Source organism: Scophthalmus maximus, chromosome 2 (genome assembly GCF_022379125.1).
Source record: "Scophthalmus maximus strain ysfricsl-2021 chromosome 2, ASM2237912v1, whole genome shotgun sequence".
Taxonomy (NCBI): Eukaryota; Metazoa; Chordata; class Actinopteri; order Pleuronectiformes; family Scophthalmidae; genus Scophthalmus; species Scophthalmus maximus.
In genome coordinates this window covers 16,346,897-16,364,147 of record NC_061516.1, presented here as the reverse complement: position 1 = coordinate 16,364,147, position 17,251 = coordinate 16,346,897, and the positions used below count along the sequence as shown (strand labels likewise).

At 43.6% G+C, this 17,251-nt stretch overlaps 1 protein-coding gene across 2 annotated transcripts in view; it reads right to left on the bottom strand.

Moving 5' to 3' along the window:
- Positions 1-17,251, bottom strand: part of nrxn2a (neurexin 2a) — a 120,344-nt gene that overhangs the window by 91,473 nt on the left and 11,620 nt on the right. Inside the window, exon 1 of one of the 2 annotated variants that reach the window (XM_035625837.2) lies at positions 12,943-13,572. The exons of the other annotated variant lie outside the window; for it this stretch is intronic. The gene's annotated coding sequence lies outside the window, so the exon portion shown is untranslated. Of the gene's footprint in view, positions 1-12,942; positions 13,573-17,251 lie in introns of those variants that run through there. 2 annotated transcript variants of the gene reach the window in all.

The following is a 17,251-nucleotide window of genomic DNA, read 5'->3' as shown; positions in this document are numbered from 1 at the left end:
AAACCGCCTTTATGAATTTTAAAGCCTGAATACAATCAGCAGATGTAAACAGCTAATGTTGGGCAATAAATGAACAACACCAAGGTTGCATGACTTCATGTCTTCCGACCTATTTGATTTGGGAAGCTGACCTCTTTTATAAAGTCTTTCCTCCTTGAAAGTGAGTAAATGTTTGGAGTTTTAACACAAAAAGGATGCAAAGGTGAAAAAGGTGTTAAGGCTTTTTTTAGTTTTCTGTGTGATGACGTTAAATGTCCATTTATTATCAGTTGTGAGCAGTCACCTGTTTGAAGACACAAACAATCTTTGAGACAAGAGAGCTTGGAGTAAAAATGCAAAAATGAGAACTTATTTCTGGGTTTTAAGTTTAATTCTTGTAGCACTTAAGACCCATAGTCATGTTTTTTGCTGGGCAACCCCTAGTGGACTCCTAGGATTTAGGACGGGCCCGCACTAGAAGGAGGAAGTTGGGTGGAGGGATGGGTCCATAAAACACATACATTTGACATTGGAGACCACCGTTTGCTTCCCATTTGAAACAAATAAGCTTTTTTTTTTCAAGGAAACCTAAACCAACACCATTCCCCAAGCTTAACTGCATGCTCATCATGGTAATGACGAAAGTGTAGGTCATGTTTGCCGCCGATAGGACAATCCACGATGAAGATCCAGTACTGATGCCGCCATAGGGGTGCTATTTCAGGAGATGTTCCCATGTGTCACATCAGAAGGTGGGAACAAACAACCTATATAGTTCAGGTTGGAGTTGCTAACAGGGCAAAGGTAAAGTCACTTACGTCAGGGTTTTCACATATTATATAAATCCCAAAGAGCAGATAGGATAACAAATGTCACAACGCAACTTCTAAAGCCGCAAAAAAAAAAAAAAAAAGCAGCAATAATCCAAAACCAGTAAGACCAATGCTTACAACCAACAACAGGCAGATTGACACCACTACAGAGCCATGCTGCTAATGAGGCTGAAATAAAGCTATATATTAAAAATAATAATTACAGCCCCTTTTATTTCATTCATTCATTCATCGTCTACCGCTTTATCCATTTAAGGGTCGCGGGGGGTCGCTGGAGCCAATCCCAGCTAACTTTGGGCGAGAGGCGGGGTACACCCTGGACAGGTCGCCAGCCTATCACAGGGCCACATACAGAGACGGACAACCATTCACTCTCACATTCACACCTACGGTCAATTTAGAGTCTCCAATGAACCTAACCCCATTCTGCATGTCTTTGGACTGTGGGAGGAAGCCGGAGAACCCGGAGAGAACCCACGCATACACGGGGAGAACATGCAAACTCCACACAGAAAGGCCCTGGTTGAACCGGGATTCGAACCCAGAACTTTCTTGCTGTGAGGCGAAGGTGCTAACCACTACATCACCGTGCAGCCGCCCCTTTAATTTAGGCCAGGTAATTTGACAAGGATGCTGTTTGTTGGCCCACATTTAAGCTCAAGGAGGTCTCTAGAGAAGTCCACACCTTTTTACAGTAAACATCAGGCGTCTGAAAATATTTGTATAATCATTTGGCAATTTCTTTGAAGCACAGCTTGAATCCTCAACATTTTAGAAAGTGTTTACTTTAAGGGTGAATAAGAGCATGATGACACTGCATTGAATGGAAAGTAATGTGAGATGACAGTAATTTGCGGTATTGTTAGACAACAGTATCTACCGCATGACATTTGTCATGTAAAGGACTTCCATCTATCACTTTTTGTCTAATTGGGATTCATGGTTTACATTCAAAGGCATTTTTTTCCATTGTCTTTACCCCTCTCACCCTCCTGAATCAGAGGACCCTACAGGTTATTTTCATTGTCCATGGTAGTGGACAGTGCAAGGCCAACTGTTTTCCCTTGCTTCCAGTCTTTATTGCTAAGAGCTTTTTGCATTTGCTTCATTTACGCCCGGCATCCACACCACTCCGGAGCTTTCAAGCCACTAAAATGGAGGCTTCTGGAAACGCTGCTGGATGCCGCATTTTAGATTGAAAACTCTAGAGTGTTACATCTGAGTATGGAATGGCCATGAATCTGAGAGTTTTGGAAGACAGTGATGCAGACACCCACATTTGCTTCATGACTGGGTGTCGTAAGTCACAGCTCAACAACCATGGATAACAAATTAGAAGCGTTGCCAACACTTTTACTGACAGTTCCACCTCGCCGTTGGTCCAAGAAAAGAAATCCCTCATCTTACTTTCCCCCGTTGCTGTTTCTTGTTCATAACATTTACTGCAACTAAGAAACTAAGAGTGGCACATACATGCCCAGTGTATGTGAATGGTCCTCATACAGTATATGCTTTTTTCAGGTGTGAGGCTATCTGATAAGGTGAATGCTCTTTTGGACGGAGACATTTTGTGTTTTTGAATCTGTTAAAATGTCAAATGAAAACCTTTTAGTCTGGAAAATGATTGGTATCAATTTCTCTCATCGATCAACAGGACATCTAATTAGCTTATTTATACGTGTATTTGAAGGTTGCACGCTGAAGTGAAGCTCGAAAGCGGCAGTTTTTAAATTGAGTTAGGAGCCCTGGTGATATTTTTCCTCCCAGCAGTTCACACATGAAACACAGAGGTGATGCTTTTTTCTTTTCACACGTGTCACCTTGGCTTTTGTCTCTTAGCTTCTGTTGTATGCTGTTTTTCACTCCCTAAACACTACCCCCTCCCCCTGTCGTGCAGGGAGGCATGATTATTTGGGAGATGTCATAATTGGAACATACTGATGTTGTTTCATGCTTCCTATGGGCATCTGCACTGTGGTTCCAGGCTCTCAGTGCTTGTAGTAAGATCTGTATTTTCTACAGTGCATGTCAGTGTCTTGACTCCAAATGTATGTCACGCTGCAAACAACACTCTCTCTTCTCCCCCCCCCAATGAATCTTACATTTCTTTCCTTCTTCTTTTTCCTCGTTCCTTTTTTTGGTGGCAACTTCCTTGGAAGAACTCAATTTTTCATGACTGGAATGCACAACTATAGTGGCAAAAGTGAGACCTGAAACTTTAATTACTCACAGTTGACATTTAGTATTTTTTTAGGGTGAGGGAACTCGCTGAATTGTTGTTCCATCAGGGATGATGGAGTCTACTTTTGTGTGTCTTACTCTTCAGCGATGTCAGTATTACAGCATGAGTTTTTGTAGAAAATAAATCCATCCATCTATCATTTATTTACCATCAAATTACCCTTTCCCCCCAGACTGGTACTATTGAATGATGATTTTTCTTTGAACACAACAACAATGTATTCATTTTGGCGGTTGGACTGAAGCAATGGTAGATGGAGTGTATTTATATAGCACTTATCTATTCCTATCGACCACCCAAGTCACATTCACCGATTCGTGCACATATACAGTACAGCGCTCCTATAAACAGAGCAAGCCAACCCCTAAACTGTTTTTCATTTCAGTGGATATCTTATTGGCGGACGGCTCTGGTTCTTATCTTTGGACCAAAAAAAGGGGACGAAAAGTCACAGATTGTTTTCTTGCTGTGATTAAGATGAGGAGGCTGACACCACTCTCCCTCCTGTATGGTATATATGAAGCATAACCTGTTGCTGAATAACTTGAGTTATGATAAAGACTGGAAACAGGGGGGGCATTGACAAATTCTTTGTCAGGACTTGCAGTCTTCAGTGGTTGCCAGGCAACTTGAGAACAAGCAACAGTCAGGCACATAACCCCCTGGAAAATGGTGGCTTGTTGTTATCACTGTACACTTCAACAAAATGTCAGGGTGGTTTGGAGGTGCTGGTCAGTGAATTTTGTTAGCTTTGGAAAGAGCAGTTGTAACTGTTTCCATCTTATTTTCCAAAATATCATAAGCCATAAGTCCACGATTGATTAGATGGACTTCTTCCATTTAAGGTGAATGCATGTTCGCACCCGAGCAAGAACCTGATGGGAGCCAGTGCCTTCCCTTCGCTAATCTGGCATGTGTCTTCTTCGTCCTTTCCTGTGTGCTTTAATGTCCAAATTGAGGGAGTAAACAGATGAAGTTATCATGTGTAAACTCTGGCTGGTTGTGCGTTTGTTTCATTACTACTGTCATGTCTATTGGTACTAGCATTTGTATTTTACTGTATAACTACCAGTTTGATTAATATGTCTGTCTGTGTTTGCATTGTTAGTAACGTGTATATATAAATATATTTATATATATATTTATATATACACACAACAAACATGAATGTATAATACTGGAACAGCACACCCGGCTATAAACATTTGCTTTAGTTGTGATTATCTCTGCATATTCTTTTCACAGATTTTCTGCATCCGTGGAAGGCTCTTTGCTTTAGCTGCAAGCTTAAGAGATATAATCATCATCCTCACCAACATCAGCAGAATCATGACCTTCGCCATCAGGCGTATACCAAGTCTTCATCATCAACGTCATTATCCTCGCCCTCATCATCCACTTGATCCTCTCCTTGACCGTTAACTCATATCTCTCCATCAAACATTGATCCTGATGATTTACAAGTTGCTTAAACGATGTACAAGCCTATATCTGTGGTGCTAAAAATGAAATGTTCATACTTGTGCTGTCTTCACACGTTGTTGTTTACAGTATATCAGTCGCACGGAAGAAGCTGTTTAAAAAATATGGATTTTAAATGTAAATTATTCACGATTGCACACGGCAATAATAATCATGTTAAAAAATGATTTCTTATGATGCCACTAATGGTGTGTGGTGGTTGTTGCTTTTCTTCAAAAACTGCCAATTTGTCTTGCTGGGAAAGGTCTAACAGATACAGGCTCTCAAAGCATCTCTTCTCACTGCACCTGTACACTTAAGTGTGACAAATATGAGCAGATATGGGGCTGTGGCTTGAACCACACTCGGCCTGAAACACCAATTTAAAGTCTCTGTCTACTTGCTGAAACAGTATAGAGGCCATAGAGTGTGTGCATGTAAAAAGAACATGAGTATCTATTCTCTCAGTGGCACAGGGTGCTGTAACAGCTGACATTTTCACAAACCAGCAAGCCAGGTAATTAGATCGCAAGCTACACAACACTAGCTACAAGCATTAACATGCTACTGAGCACAGTGCCCTCATTAAGTAAATGTAAATGTACTGTAGGCGTGAGAAAGGATACAATGCATGCATAGCTGCTTGCTACATAGCTATATCTGTAATAGCATTACAAATGCTCTCCTTATGGAGATTCAATTTGGTTTGGCTCCCACAGCAAAAGGTATAATTAACAAGCAGAGACAGCAGGAATCACCCAGCTCATGGGTTCACACGCTGCAAAATGATCCTGCTATAATCATCATGTCTGTCCGATCCAGCAGGACCGGAGCACCGCGCTCAGAGGTGGAGGCCGGGTTGTGGTGGCCGACATCATTACACAGAACGTGGCCGTGGCATATCGACCGTCAACATCTGATGTATTCACTCACTACGACAAGAACGCCACTGAACACAACTAAATGCCTATATTTTTTGAAAACACTGACTGAAAAGACACTCTCCGCTTGCCACCCACTCTACCCCGGTTTCCACACATAATGACTGGAGGGATGTTTGTGGACGAGCAGAGGGTGGTGTGGAGCGCACTTTCGTCAGACGACGTCAATTTCTGTGGGCCAAAGTAGGAAAGAGTGGGGGAAAAAAAAATGTTTTGGCCTCATGAATGCGTTTGATATTCTGATGATACAGAGTAATACCACTCCGTGCTTACGTGTCAAAGAGAGGCTACATCTGAAGACCTGTTTCGTCACAGAGGCGCGACGCGGCTGTCCCATTTCGGAGGCTCCCTCAAAGGCGGCCCGACACCTGCGTCCTTCCATTCCCTGAGCAGCGGAGGATCAACGGGTGGATCCTTCGCAGCCCAACCTATCCCAGGAATTATTGCGCGCTCCTGACAAACTTTCTCTTACCTAGGGCAACTGCAGCTCAGTTCCCAGACGACAGCGTTAGGGGCGGAATACGCTGGTGACAGCGAATAGGAAATCGACCGTGGACCAGACCAGAGGATCTGGTCCTTTTGTGTGTGGGGCTGACAGGGCGTGTAGCTCTGGTTCTTGTTCTCCCGCCGGTTCTCCTGTGCACCTGATTGGCTAATCAGCTTAACATGTTTAAATCAGTATATAAGTTGCCACAAAGATGCTGTCAGATTGTTTTAAGCTCTCAAGTTACGGCTGCCTTGACCAGTCTCCACCTGCTAACAGTCCGCCTCAGTCTGCTGGATTCCCTTTGTTTGCATTATTGATCGTTTGAACCCTCCATTTGTCCTGGAACCTGGAACCTGACATTCAGCAAACCTGTTCATGTTCACTCTAATTCCTGTTGCAAATTTTGCAAAACGTATTCTCCATATTCTGTTGTTGGAGAACAGTCATTACTCTGAAACCTAACAATTTAGCATTCTGACGAAAAATGTGTATTAGTGTTAGTCAAATTTTAGTCACAGAGGTAGGGATACGTCAATTGACATGAGTCATGACTTCCTTGTTTAAAGATTTTGTTTCTTATTACTACTAGTATGCTGAGAATAGGTTGCGATGCACAAACAAAACAGCAAAGTTCACAAAAATCAAATCTAAATCTTGACAGTCAGTCAGCTCATGCCAGCGTGTGTGGTAGCTCACTGCTGGGAAATCCCTGGAACTTCTAAGAGAAAAACCCAAGCAACCACACACACACACACACACACACACACACTCAAACAGCCCTGTAAGATGTAGGTTTTTTTTTCTTCAAACTGTCAAAACATACAAAGAACCAAATGCAATGACTGTCAGGGACTTAACATTTACTGTACAGATATCAACGATCAGTGGAGTCCTTCTGTTACTGTGAAACTTCAGAAATGTGCACATCTTTCAGACTGCCTGTTCACTCTGAATATGCAAATACCCTGAACATAAACAATAATGAAAGCAAACCATGTGCTTTTTACGATAAATGACAATTCCCTGCCTCTTGAATCTAAAGGAAAACTTGATTTGCCGTAGAGATTTCAAACTTCTGGTAGAAATCAACGCAACGTGGTGTGTTCTATAAATTAACTCCTCATAAATGCAAATATATGCACAGAAAAGTAAAGACAACCAGTCCCTCTTGTGCTTCAGTGACATCACCAGGAGCCGTCATTCCGTCCGCGGAGCTCAACCATTTAAACATTATACTGTTAATGTTTGCCCTTGAAATCTCACTTAATAAGCAGCTATGCCACGACATCCATGATTATGCCATGACATCCATCACCCAGTCCTGTCACATCTCATCCAGAGGAGGATGCCAACGGACAAAAGGAGCGCGGGAGCAAGCAAGCGTCCTACTCTCGGATTCTTTTCACACGCACGCAAACACACACACACACACACATCTGCTCTTCGGCAGCTTTGCAACAGAAAAGCCCGGGTTAATCTTGGGTAACAGCCTCTTGGACGGGAGCAGAAAGCTCCACTAAGACCCAATGAGTGCTGACACTGATACAGCATGGAGCCTCCTCACACAGGTAGGACATTGGAGACAAACGCCTTTATAGATGAAACCGCCTCGGGCAAGGATAAGATTGATTTAGCGATGCAGCATTAGACAAGATTTCCGATGCATGCTATAGCAAATTAACATGGCTCTGTTCCCCATGAGGGACGCCTGCAGACACAGAGTGAATTGAAATAAACGACTGTCCCGGTGTTTACCACACCGTCCCACAGGGCAGCAGTCAGTTGGCCATCTAAGTGTGACAGGCCCGGTCCAGGCACGGCAGAGTTCAGCGTGATGGATGGACAGCCGGCCAGGTGCTAAAAAATCTCCTGATTCACGCGCAGCCTGATGTGCCACTCACTGATCAATTGCATTCACATAATTCTGCCTCCCACCGCAATCTGACACGACAAGGAAGGAGAGAAGAAAAGCTCGCCGGGCTCTGCTCTTTTCACCTCAGCTCTTATAATGTAATTTACAATGGCTGGCAAACCTTCTCCATTCTTACTTTCCGCCACACAAGCCTCCCTTCAGTGAGAAACTCGTGCACGCCTCCCATGCAAGGGTCCTGCGGTTATAAGAAAAAAAAGAAACAAACGATGAACACTTGTGTCATTGAGAGTTATGCCTGGAATGAAAGAGAGAGATTCATTGAGCGATCTGCAGCTCAGATAGTGTAAGACCTCCGCAGTCCCATCAGAGGTTGGAACATCTGATGCAAGTCCAATCAAAATGTTTCAAATGTTTGTTTCTCAACATCATTGCGTTCAACTTCTCAATGTTCCCCACTGCCGAGGTGACGTACATGAGCTGTATTAGCTGGAGTTGAATAGTTAGTACCTCTTCTCATGTCACAGGTGTTTTAGCTAAATAAATTGCCTCATGCACGTAATTCTTTAGGGGCGACACTGTTGTCCTGTGAAGGAAGTCGAATGTGGAGCTGCCCTGAGTAGTGCTGTATTGATCCCGTCTGTTGTTGGGCTGGTGACATTTATTACTATCGTTTTGGGTTTTTTTTTAGCTTCAGGCATGGCAAAACAAATATGAAACTTGACAAACCCGAATATCACAGTATTGTCGATCGAACACCACCTTCAATTCTTAATGTGATGGTATTTTAGGAAAAGACTGGTTCTTCCATAGTCAATTCAGCTCTCCAATTAGGACCACTTAACTGTAATTTAGCTTTTGGGATGAGGAAAAGGCACACGAAGCATATCATGCCATCACCGTCGGACGACAGAAACTCCAGACGGAATCTATCACATCACCGAGCTCTGCTTGTATAAAAAGTAGGTTCAAAACTAGAGCATGTTTTTTTTTACCACCTTTAGAATTTCCATATCAGCTCTGTGTATATTCTGGCTTTTATTGCGTTGCTTTCCTCTGAGCACTGTAACTGCATTATGTATATCCTGACAGGGTGATATTGTTTTTTATACCTCTAAGGGCACTGCTTATGCTGCCTGGGCACATTTTGGTTAACAGTGCAGTTTCAACTTCCTCAACTTTCCCATGCAGTCACCCAGCAACAAAGATCGATGAGTTCAAATGTGTACATTTGCGATGTAACGCAACACCTCCACATCCGCAAAAGACACCTGATTGGAACCGAAAGACAAACCTGCTCTCCTTAGCTACCGGGTCACGTATCTTACTTTTATGGTGAATGCTTATTATAAATATCACCTTCAGAGGCTTTTATCTACACTCTATAAAAGCTCATTATTGTGTACGCTATTTTTGTAGAGTAAACAGAACTGTGCAAAGAGAAACTGTGTGGGTTTGAACACTTATATTAGTTCATTTTTTTTTATTCTCTTTTGGTATTACTGGTCTACAAAAGACTCCTAATCAAGACCAGAGGCTTATTGGAGACTGTGATGTCAACCGTCAGTCATAAAAGTTGTGTGGCTCTACATGGAGAGAGGAAACACTCGTTTCTGCTTTACCAAAATAATAAAACTGTTAGTTTCTGCTCCCCAAGTTACGTGAGACAGGTATTGACTTTTGTAACTGAAAATATCATATCATAAGGTTTGATTTCCTCCATTTTCGCCTCATTCTACTTCCTGAGCCACCCTTGAGCTGAACGATACTTTTGGGCGAGCGGTATGGTTCCTTAATAATGCAAAGCAGCTCACAGCATTTCATCCGCGAATGAGAAAAAAACTGCTTTCATTCTTCAAAATGGCTGCATTGTCTTAAGCTAAATTTTGTATCTGGTACGTTTTTGTCATGCACATATTTAATGAATCACAGCTGTTACTGCCTCACGCAGTGTGGCAGACTCTAATGCACCAACCTCTGCCGAGTCCTGAGAAGACTCATACTTTTAATTATAGACTACCTTCCGTTCCATTCTCCCGCTAACCACCTGTGGTGAAAATAACCGGCAGTTCACTGACTGGATACCAATATCAATCAAGCTTTCCAATATCACAGCCACAGTTTTTTTTTTCCTACTGCACAACCTTCTAGCTACTCTTAAAAAAACAAGTGGTACAATGACCTAGATCGTATCGTGACACTATGACTCCAAGGCCTCGCAGCTATATGCCTGATATTGTGTGCAGGATTTCACGAATTACTTGTAGTACTTTGTCTCTGTCACTTGAGCAAAGTTCATTAGAAATGAAACACAAATAAATAAACCCAAACTCGCCGAAGGTGTAGCGAGAAAAATATCTCAACAATGACCTTTCTTTCTGTCTTTTTTTTTTTGTCTTCACCATCCAGGGACATAATCCTTGTTTGGCTGTGCAGCTGGCATGCAACTGAGTCACGCGTCAGCCCTGATTAGAAGCAGCAGTGGTCCGCGGGCCCCATTCCTCTGCCAGAGCCAGGAGTGGAAAAGGCCAGGGCCACCACTTTCAGTCTGTGGATATGACCTTGATGTGGTATGATAGAGAGGAAGCGACACGATTCGCAATGCCACACAATATCTGTAACCTTCCACTTCCACGGAACGCATGCTGGAGCTATTGAGCTGTGACACGCACGCACGCACGCACGTGCACACACACTACATGTCAACTCGTTGTTTCATGCAGTCTCCTCCTTCATGTCACCCACTCATCCATCTCTCTTTCCTTATTTACTGGTCCTTTGTGTGAGATGTCTTCGTCCCAAATATTAGCTCCTCTTCATACTCATCAGCTGCCATGTCAATGTAAAAGTGCAGCTTTAAGAGATAATTACTTAAAGAAGTTCAAATATTAAGCTGATTGTGGAGTCACATGATGTGGCCTGCAGCATAATTCCATTAGGGGCCAAAATCTTATTTTTTAAGTCATATTACTAATATGCCTAGTATTCAGCTAGATCCTGTTGTAGCAGCAGTGACACCATTTTCTTTTTTTACATTGCCAACGCTTCCGAAACCCTTAAATCTCATTGGACGCAGCCGTAGAGACAGATGTCTTATGAGTCAGATCATAGCAACACGAGTGTGGTGAAGATGGCACTGAAGGCACCAAATAATACTGAGTGGTGAGCACAATCTTGGCAACAGCATATCCTGTGTCAGAATAGAGCTGATAAGAGACAAAAATAAACATGGAAGTTTCACCGAGCTGCACGTATAAATGAAGCATGACTGAGGGGAAATATAATGCAGTATAACAAAAAGAAAACAAAAAAGCCAAGACTGTGACACACCCTGCCGATGCAATGCTGTCTAAAAATATCACCACAACAACACTATATGCACATGAAAAAAAGTCGCCATACCCAGCAATGGGGAAAAAGTACATGGTTGGTGTTCGGAACACTGCAGGCCAAGATTTCCATACTGTCAACGCGGCTCTCGTTTAGGGAACCAAGAGGCTCACTCAAGAATGCAATAGCCTTTAAATGCGTGTGTCAGCTGGATCAGCGGGGATTTAAGAGCCAAGCAGCCAAAAAGCAAGTGTTAATGAGGGAACGTGCAACGGATCTGGGACTCAACACTCGAGTGTGCTGTCCGCAAAGTGAGGTGCTGAAGCACGGCATGCAACAGCCCAGCAGAGGTGGGCACCTAATTTAGGTGAACTGGAAATCTGAGCTGTTGGCGCCCGTGCACCTGTAGTTTGAATACAGATTGCAGTTTCCCCAACTCGGACAACTTACAGCGGGAACAAATTGTATTGTGTTACTGTTGGGAGTAAGATTTGCAAAGCAAATGGGTTTGCAGCAGCGGCAGCAGCGGCAGCAGCGGCAGCAGCGAGAATACGAGACCCACTCGGAATCTTGGCTAGCTCGCCTCTTTTTGTGTGTGTGTGATAGATGGATCTAATTATTTTGGAGAATGTGAGGCTGAGAGCCCCTAGACCTTGTCGTTCACCGGGTCAGGCGATGGCACTGAACTCAGTCAGAAAATAAACCTGTAATATTCACATTCCACACTGAACATCCTCTCTGATCATTCACACCCATCCTCTTGCAGTCTGCAGCTCTGTAGACTGACTGTTGTTTGTGTCTTCATTTTTTTTTAAACATTTTATATTTTTTGGAGCCCAAGATGCATGGATGCAATTTGAAGCACATCACCTCCTGAACTGCTGCCGTGTAATCTGCTGTACGGAGGCAGCCACTTCCTACGGGGGCGTGGGTTTTGACCTGCATGTTTTCAGAAACATTATCGTCTCGCACAGTCGAGGTACATTTTTATTTCCAGCCCATAACTTTCCCCTGATTTAACGGATGATAAATAGAGCAGTCTGGTCTGGGGGTCGCTGCCTTTTGTCGCAGATGGTGGGGCAGCTTCTCCACTCAACTACTGCTTCCCCCCGTCTTGTCTGTCTCTCTCTCTCTCTCTCCTTCCTATCTTTAAACTGGCCAATCCTCTGGCACGGAACAAGAAATCCCTCTCAATTATGAATATGCTACCTCGAGCATCTCAGAGACAAGGGCCCTGGATGCCGCATGACTCAAAGACCACCTCAACTTCACTTTTCCATAAATATATATGTGCCTTATTAATACCAATAGCCCACCAGGCATGTGGCAAATCAAACAATGGCTTGTGTGTCTCCATGTCCCTGCCAGGGACGCAGCCCTTTTTATTCCCAGGCAACGCCACCAGTGTGGCTGCTGTAGCCCGACCACGGGGCATGTCTTCCGGCAAGCAATCAAGCGACCTCATCCAGCGTACGCCTCTCCTCCACCCACCTTCAGCTGACTGCAAACACTGATCACAAAGGGAAAAGGTCGCATCGGAATCCGATCCTTGCCTGCGAGAGAGATCTCCACAAAAGGCACCTCCAGAGGAAGTGTCAGTGATGTGGCGAGCGGCTGCTCAAACGTCCCCGAATTGGAGGAGACAACAAGCCCGCACCACTGACATTGAAAAACACACACACACACACACACACACACACCACGGCTCCTCTCGTAGCCTTCTGCTGCAGCGCGCTGTAATGATGATTACCTCCATCCATAAGGTCGTCTCAGTGTAGGAGGTGCGCGCTGTCATTTACCTGTGCAGCATCCAGCCATCCGACACATGGACCAGCTTTTGCTTATTCCAGTCGGGGCAAAGCACACGAGACAGAGAGAGGAGGGGAGGAGGAGGAGGAGGAGGAGGAGGGGAGGAAAGAGGAATCCTACAAAAACAACCCAAACGTGTAGCTCAGACGAATGCGCTAGGTGCGACCTCTGCCTTCGGAGAGAACGGTCTCCTCTCGTCCCTCAGTGGAGGCGGGGAGAAGCCCAGAGCTCCTCCGCGCAGACAAAGATGCTCTCTCTCTCTCTCTCTCTCTCTCTCTCTCTCTCTCTCTCTCTCTCTCCTCGGCCGCACCGAGCGCAGCGGCAGCGGCAGCAGCAGAGCCGTCATCCCCCCCCGACACTTGCGGGTGATAGTTTGGTAGGTGGCTCGCGTGGGTTGCGGGCGCGGTCAGCCGCTGCTGACCAATCCCGCGCCCCGTCGGACCAACCGCGGCGTTGCCATGGAGGATTAAACGGCGTTTAACCGCCGGACGCGTGGACCATGTGGTGGTGGTCGGGCAGGTGGGCTTCTCGTGGCCATGTGTCACATTGGACACGAGGCTTTGAAAAACATAGGAGTGGCATCCTATTCTACAGGCAGCTGGCGGGTGATCTAGTGGCGGGACACTGTTTCAAACACTCATCATCATCATCATCATCATCACCATCATCATCATCACCACCATCATCACCATCAAAACCATCACCATCACCATCATCATTATCATCACCATCATCATCATCATCACCATCATCATCACCATCATCATCATCATCACCATCATCATCACCATCATCATCATCACCATCATCACCATCATCATCATCATCACCATCATCACCATCACCATCATCATCACCATCATCACCATCACCATCATCATCACCATCATCATCATCACCATCATCATCAACCCCACCCTGTCTTCATCCATTATGTGTAAGTGTCCTCGAGCAAGGCACGAGGCAAAGTTCATCAGCAGCTGGGATGCTTCCACCTTTTAGAAGTCGAATCCATTCACTCTTAAATGACTAACTGAATGCAAACAGGTTAAAAGTTCAAATTTAAACCTGGTCCACAAGATGTGTCACACTTGACACCGAGCCATCTTTGTGACACCGCACAAACTTCAATGACAGTAACCGCCTGAACATATTAACCATATGTTGCTTGAAGGTGAACTAAATCTGAAAATGTTTTGTTGTATTGAGACTATAATTTATTAAAAGTTGCATAACAACTTGAGCAATGAATTTACATGTGGTTCTCCTCCAGCTGCCGCCGGTGCCATTTGATCATAGGTCGTATAAGTCAATCTGCATTTGGTATTTATCATATCAACTGTAAAATTCGTTTGTAATCGCCAAAAGAGCTGGAAAAGCGTAAATGCTGCAGCCACCCACCTCCCCATGTGCTCACAATAACAGTAAGGGAAAGAGGGAACACAGGGATGCTGCGATTTCAAAGTGATGCAGTTAAAACATAAATTTATGTCTTGGACTTTTGGATGAAATTATACCAAAAAGTATTTTGTCCAGTGGAGTGAAAGATCTAGTGGGCAGACCATCTGTCATGCTTCACATGTACTATTACTGTAATTTATGCTTATAATATAAGTTGAACATAAACAAGCTAAAGTTATTTACTGTATATTGTACATTTCATTTACAAAAGCAAATCAATTGATACAATGACAAATAAGACAGTTAAAACACAAAAAAGAAATTGACTAGACCAAAATTCAGAAATAAATCGGATTGATCAGGTTATAAACACAAGATGGACACAAGTCCAGGGCTTTAAAACATTATTATTGTATCAATGTTGGAGCAAAGTGTTCATTTTATGAATGATCCTTCCATATGTGTGTACTTTCTTAACCAGCTGTTACAAGATAACCTTCGACCACCGTCCAGAAACATGTCAAACATATTATCTTTTACATGCCTGGATTTTTGCATTTACAGTCCTTAACTAGGAAGTATGCTGCGGTGTGAGATATTCTGTGAAGTCAGTGTAGAATATTTGACTTATCATTGACAGTTGACTCACCCGTAAATGCCTGAAAGCCTGAGTCGGTTCGGGCCTAAGCCTTCCTTGCGAGACACATACAAATCAAAGTAATCTAGAATCTGAGGGCGACGGATGAATAATGAATGTCCTGAAATGTTTTTGCGTGCAAAACAATTCAGCCTGAGTGAGTAAATGGGGTTGAATACTTTTGCAGCTACATTTTAAAAATACCGACTGCTAAATTGCAATACCATTCCAAGGGAATTTTAGAAACGTGTGTTCATTCAATTATCATATAAAACACAATTGTGTGTAGATTTTTATATAAATGTACCAAATACAAATATTAAAAAAAAATTTTTTAGGACAGATATGTACAAGCAAAATGGATAACAGTCGCAGGAAAACGGCTTTTATGGGCCTCAAAATGTTGTAATAAACATTAAATGTGCGTGCAGTATATTACTGCATGCACATCTGTTTTTTAAAAGTTCTTTTATAGTGATCATAAAAGAAACACAAACAAACCAAGGGGATCATTTCTGAAGAGAAAACACGTCTCGAATACGTCTCCCAGTCACATACTGTAGCGGAGATGCTGTTTCTCGCACACGTTTTAGAGATTAAATGTCCATTGATGATTTTCCTCTGCTGCGTACGACACGGGTCAAGTGGTCATGAATTTCCTCTCATGTTGTCCTCTTATCTTACCTTCAGCCTCTCTCCTCAGCCTTTCCCATTTAAATATATCCGTGCAGTGGTTCAGCTGGGACTATCTGCTCTGTATGACTATTACAATCAGGAGAAACAAATGAGAATGAGGAAATTAGAATTAAAAATTAAATTTATCGTGCACAGAAGGAATAGACTTGGCTACGGGAAGAAGGACACTGTGGAAGCGACCTTATGTATAAGGTGCTTCAGATATGAAGGAGAAGTCCCCCAGAGCCAAGACACCGGTGGTGGTGATGAGAAACGGAGCACGCAGGCTTCTGGTTGGACGGTTTGATGGGAGACGACCAGACATCCGGAGTTGAGGCGGTGCAGGGGCGGAGTTGAGTCATGCAGTGATCACGGTGCTGAAGTGACAGCTGACAGACAGGAGAGAGGGCGCATTTCTAAAGTATGACAGCACACAGGTGATCGGCTTAAGGCGAGCGTGTCAGGCTGTGATTGGACCGTAGCAAGAAAGAGCTGGTGGAGCTCAGAGATAGGAGGAATTGGGTTTGTGACTTTGGAGGCGTGAGCAAGAAGAAAGTCTGTGCCCATGACCGAACTTTCGCTAAGCTTCATCCGTCAGTGTAGCACATGGTGGTACTGGCAGAGACTTTGCAGTTAGCGTATGATTATACATTTGAGTTTGACTTAAGTTATCCTGATTTCAAGTGTTTTGGGAGATAGAAAAAGTGAAGCGTGCTCACACGTTCGGCATGCCACGGGCACTAATGTGTCAGAAAACAGCTGACATCTTGTGCTCTTGTCGGTGTAGGTCAGAAGCACATGTGACTTTGCATACACTTACAGTCTCTGCTGTGGGTTTTTTGTTTTTTTTTGTCAATTTGCTAAGCAAATGCAAAACAATGCACAGAGGGGAACAGTGATATGTCTTTGCAAGGACGTCTCTTCATTTTAAAGCGAGGCAGTTCTCGCCATCTGTCACCTCGTTTTTAGCCGTGCTTGCGGTGTGGTGGCAATGTCAATGTGCCTGTCTCCTGGTCCACTCCTCTTCGACCAGGAACTCATCCTCCCAGAGGGCGGAAGTGATTGACTTCCACTGTCTTCTTTGTCTGTGCCACCAGCAGGATCACACAATTTGGTTTAGGGCAAAATATCTCAGCGGCGATTGGAGGGATTTCCATGGAATTTGGGGAAGACATTCATTGTTGTTATGTCGAAGAGGCAACAGGCAACTTTCGTGCCCCTATTCGTGTTCCAGGTGGTATTAATGTTCTGTCGCTGTTGTTAAGACGCTGCAGTAGCAAGATGCCGGTAAAGATGTGGTTGTGTCCCTGACTGATCTAGTAGAAAGAAGGCTTTGCTTTTGTTCCTCGGCCGATGGGAATCTTTTTCTCTTGAGTTGCTGTAAATTGAGTGAGTTATTTTTCTGTGCATTATATATATATATATGTATATATATGTGTGTGTGTGTATATATATATATATATATATGTGTGTATATATATATATATATATATATATATATATATTACACTGTGCAAAAAGGTTTTAGCATCATAACGACAAGTTTAGGCCAAACAGTTGTCTATTTCCTCTTTAAGCTACAGTAT